Below are 5,875 nucleotides of genomic sequence, written 5' to 3'. Positions count from 1 at the left end.
TACTGTAAATAAGTGGGTGTGGCTGTATTGATGTGCTTTATAAAGAGTAACACTCATAGTTAGGGTCCGCAACGTGAATAATGAAGTTGCAAGAAACAAATCCCCGACTATCGTAGTATGTTACCTTTAGTGCCCCATCACTAATGCCACCCTTGGTTTGGAACTGAGTTCCCTTGTTGGAGCAACACGCAGATTTTAATATCTCACGTGATTGATCTTTATTCCGTGCGCTCCAAAGAAGACGTCCAGAGCTCCCAGATTCTGAGTGTGATATCAAGTGTTGTTGGCCTACCAAACCATGTATAGAAGTAAGTAAAACTTTGCCTGTGTTTTCCACGGAGGCTGTTTTCTGCGGATGGGTTGAGAAAAATTTTCGTTCGAGGTGCTCTACCAGCCAAGAGAAGAGAAGTCAATCCTATCACATAAGATATTTAATGAAGTTGGATGTATAAGTATTCTACACACCAAGTTTAAAAGAACTGCAACCTTTCTAACCATCTGGCTGGCAGAGATGAAATTTTCAGTGCAATGATTTTGGTGGGTTGCCTCCTTCCTACTGTTACAAACTGTCTTCCTAGGAGCTTTAAATCAGGGGAAGATCCAGAAGAACATCTGAGATTTCTAAGAAGTGGTCAAATCCTTGACTTTTAAAGTTAAAAGGTCATTGGAAGCTACTACTCTAATAGAACATTCAGTATCCTATAAGAAAAACCATGTAGTTCAGTGTACAATTACCATGCATCTGCTTTTGGATTGTGTCAATTGAACAGCTGTACAGATTGCTTGGAAAGTGTGCATTTTATGGACATTTAAATCTTAAGATGCAGTTGCTGGAGAGTCTACTACTGTAGTATTGAATTTTGAAATCCATGCCATTCATTTGCTATGAAGTAATCATTTTGTATCAGCTGGAGCACTCTGTTGCAGAACCAGCTCAGGTATTCTCACATTTTACATATACCTGGTTTTCTATACAAAAATTAACAATAATAATTATGTATCTCGTGCAACTGCCTAAGCAAATAACAACTCAGTAATGTAGGTATAGCCACAATACCTTAATGCTGCTGTGTGTATGGCCTATGAGTTTGTGAAATTATTGATTCATGACTGAGATAGAGGTAAAGCAGAGCTTCACAGTTTTATTTGTCAATGGGAGTATAGTCTATTACTTTATAGGTGTAGTAGACCAGTAGATTACACATGTTTTTACAGTGTCCCTTTATCATGTTTTGCACAGGTAGTGAAAATATGGCAGGGAACCACAAGGCCATGGTCCCCCAGTTTTGGTGGTCAATTCTTGTAGCGAAAGATTAATCACAACTGTTAGTAGCTGCTTAATTTTTAAAGTTAAAATGGCCACCTAAAGTACTGTCTCAGAGCCCTGGCGCATGCATCCAGATGGAATCTGTGTATGTATGGGCTAATTAAAGTGGAACTTTTTACATTCAATTGCAAACACTTGATAGTTAAATGTAAGGAGATGTGCATGGTTGAATACTTCCTTGAACACGTTAGTGTACTTTATTGTCCAAAGAATACATATAACCTGTTGTATTGATTTGAATGATTTCTGCTTGTCACAAATCCATATACATTGGACTGCTCTGTGTAACAACACCCGTTCAAAATAATGAACTTATCTTGAAAATACTCATCAATCTGCGATGTTATCTGCCTTAATGAAACCAAATTTCTGTTCATCTAGATCTATTAATTTTGTATCTCTGCCTATAGCTATGTCAATGTTTCCCTTATCATATCAATGATTTTTTGTTCCAAAGACTGTTGAGTGTAGCTGTAATTAAGAAGCTGTCATCAAAGTTAATAAATACATGGCTAGAGCAGACTAAAAAGCATGCAAATCATTTGGGATATCATTTCAGCTAACTAGTTTGTAAAGAAATAATTGGCTATTTAAGCTTGCACAATATTTAGCATATTGATGGATAAGAAACTGGTGAACATGTTTATTTATTTAAGCGTATGGTCATACACATGTATGATTTGTTTATTGTCTGCACCATGGATATTGTACTGTAAACTACATGTGTGTAATGTAATAGACTAATCACACAATTTGTTCTTGAAGTGACTAGGGACCCGCCGATTATGCTGGCATAATTATGAGCATAATAGGTGTCTGAAAGCATTGAGCACATAATAGGTAGAATATTTGTGTAATAGTATGAATTCATGCTTATCATCACAAAACGATCGATATACTCTAATAGAACAGTCAGTAACTCTAATAGAACAATCATATAACTGACTGTTCTATTAGAGTATATCGATCTTTTCTGTGATATAAATTTTGACAAGTAAGTTTGTGCTTCAGCCACTTATTATTTATCCATAAATTGGAAATTATTACTAGAGGATGGGAACTGAAGCATAAATGATTGGGCATAATTTGAGCATAATGGGTAAGTATTGAGCATATATTTAAGCATAATAGGTAAATTTTTGAGCAGTGCAACATAGCATAATAGGTAAAATTATGAGCATAATCGGCGGGTCCCTAGAAGTGACCTACAGCATGTGGGTAGATTAATGTACGGTATGCCTCACTGTATAGCTTTATAGAATGTGGAAAATGGATGCAGGAGCTGGAATAAGGAATGAAAGATCTGGCAGTTTGTCTACTTTTTGAGCACAATGCAACTACTGAATGTAGATAGTTATTATAGAGTTAATTATGAAGGAGTCTTTGCAGTGATAAATGTGCTTACTTATGCTCATACTTACAAGCTTAGTATGTGCTTATTGTGCTACACTTGAAAGTTGTTAACACAACTTTATGGTAAAACAGTCTATTCCAGTCAAGGGCAAGGGGGAGCTGTAGTCCCTGTAAAAAAAATTATTGGGGGTTTCCCCCTAAAATTATCTGTAACTGTGATGAGATATTCTAATAGAGCAGTCATAGTATTCTTAGAACCATTAGAGGAGCAATGTAGCAAGCTACATATGTAGTTATAAATAAGGAGATATAATCTAGTTGCTGAAGGGCAACTATTGCCAGCAGGAAGTGACCTTTTTTTGGTCTTCAACTTACAGCTAGACCATGGCATCATCAACCTAGGCCCCATCCCCCTCACCCCCCTAAATAAAGGTGTCTCGTCCACCCTTACTATTCCTGCATTAAAATCATACTGCCAATCATTCCATGAACTATCGTTAGATTCACAGCTGTCAAGGACAGTTCAGTTTTGGTGCTTTCCAAAGTAATGTGAGTGAGATGATGAGTGTGCAACAGGGAAGTGCAACACTACGAGTGTGCTGGTCCTAGCATGAAATCGCAGGGGTCTGGAATTCCATCCTAGAAGACTTTTGTGATTTAACACCTTGATTGAGAGTGCTAATGGCAAAATGGAAATTTTAATGCTATAAATTAACACTGTGTATCTTTTAAAAGTATATACCAAATGAAATTATAGCTAGATGCACTCCTACAATTACAAATAAGTGCGTATATAACTAACTACACATGTCAACAATTAGTGAAAACTAGCAGTGATTCTATCATGTACATTGCTGGATGTCTGGGATGCCATCTCTGGAAGACTGCTTTACTTGTACAAAAATCTCCCAACCACACTGCATGAGGATGTCAAAGTGCAATATGCACCTCAAACATTGCAGATTATATTATAGTTGTGTTCTTCAGTGTGATTTAAAGCTATAGCCTTTGCCCTAAACATTCATTGAAGAAGTTGCTAGCTAGGTTATGCAGGATTATTGACATACATACATGCATATAGTCACACACGCACATACATCCCAGCTATAGACTAAAATGTTGTATGCTTTGTGCTTATGTATATTTTCTTGTGTGTATCTGTTTTATTCTCCCTAATGGAGGTCTGTACAGTACCAATAATAAATAAATACATACATACATACACAAGGCCTTTGATCTGTATCTATATTATTTATACAGTAATATTATAATGACTGTGCAACTTTTATAACTTTTCTATAGCTGTTCAGTTAACACAATCAATAGTAGATGGCAAATGTCATGGTTGTTCTAATAGAGTGAATGTTCTATTAGAGTTGTAGCTTGCAATGGCCATCTCGCCTTTTAACTTTAAGTCAAGGATTTGACCACTTCTTAGAAACCTCAGATGTTCTTCTGGATCTTCTTCTGATTTAAAGCTCCTAGGAAGACAGTTTGTAACAGTAGGAAGGAGCAACCCACCAAAATCATTGAAGATCATTGCACTGAAAATTTCATCTCTGCCAGCCAGATGGTTAGAAAGGTCGCAGTTCTTTCAAACTTGGTATGTAGAACACTTATACATCCAACTTCATTACCATCTTATGTGATAGGATTGGCTTCTCTTGGCTGGTAGAGTACCTCGAACGAAAAATTTTCTCAACCCATCCGCAGAAAATCAGCCTCCGTGGAAAACACAGGCAAAGTTTTACTCACTTCTATACATGGTTTGGTAGGCCAACAACACCTGATGTCACATTCAGAATCTGGGAGCTCTGGACGTCTTCTTTGGAGCGCACGGAATAAAGATCAATCACGTGAGATATTAAAATCTGCGTGTTGCTCCAACAAGGGAACTCAGTTCCAAAGCAAGGGTGGTAGCAGTGATGGGGCACTAAGGGGGGAATTGGTAAAACCGGGAGGGGAGCGGGAGCGGGAGCGGGAGATTGCTTGGTAAAATCAGGAACCGGGAATCGGGAGATCACGTGCGACTTATCCTAAATATCTCACTTGTAATCACGTGCAAACTAAATCTCTCACTTGCTACGAACGGCAGGCGTGATTTTGCAAGTATAGCGTTGCAAGTATAGAGTTGCACGTAGCTATAGTGCGGCCGCGCATGCACAATGGAGGAAGATGTGCTATGTGTTCCTGCAGTAGAAGACGCTGTCAATAACTTGACATCTGCGGAGGCGCATAATTACTTCTCGAAAGCTATCAGTGGAAAGCTACAGATTAGTGTAGATCCTCCTGTTCAGCCAAAAGGCGGCAGCTTGTATATCTACAACCTCGGGCCTGATTCGGACAAATGGGAACAAGAGAAGAAAAAGCTAAGGTTAGGTCTAGATATTAAAGAGTATAGTTACAATATAGCTAGATAGCTAGCTTGTCTCAGTTTAACAAAACAAGTTTACATAACTATATTTCTAGAGTCATACAGTAATTAAATAAATTGTACATTGCAATTATTATAGGTGCGATCAATACAGATGGGTACATGTAGGATCTTACAGTGTCAAACATGGAGGATGTGAATTCAAGAAAAAAAGTGGTACCATTGATCTTGATTCTGTGGATAAAAAGGGTGATAACCAATTCAGAAGATTTGAGTTCTGGGGTATCGGGCAACATTTTATGCTACACTACGTTGGGGATGACACCTTATATCAAGGATTTAGCCATCGGAACAGTAAGAATAATTCCAAGTCTTTTGTGAGATCAGCACCACATGTGAAGGATAAGGTGAGCAAAAAAAGTCTTGTGAATCAACTCACATTTATAAGCTATAGTAGTTTGCATTGTAAAGACCGTCTGAGTGTAATGTGCATAGTATAATTGATAAGGTATATAGCTATATTGCTTTTGTTTGTGTTTACATTATAGCATGTGCATGTGCATTGTGTATATGTGACCGGATTTGTGAAAAGGTACCTTTTCACACATTTGACATACCAGCAAACAAAATGTCATAACTGTTGACTCCTTGCACTGATCGACTTTCTTTTTGTATCAAAATGTAGGCACATACTGTAGGCATACTCATGGAAAATTACAGACATGTGCTTCCAATGGTACAAAAGTTACAAAGTTTGAAAGTTGAAAAAATGGGTCAAATTTTATGTGTGAAAAAGGTACCTTTTCGCAAATCCGGTCACA

This window comes from Dysidea avara, chromosome 3, assembly GCF_963678975.1.
Source record: "Dysidea avara chromosome 3, odDysAvar1.4, whole genome shotgun sequence".
Classification (NCBI taxonomy): domain Eukaryota; kingdom Metazoa; phylum Porifera; class Demospongiae; order Dictyoceratida; family Dysideidae; genus Dysidea; species Dysidea avara.
This window is presented reverse-complemented; position numbering follows the sequence as displayed.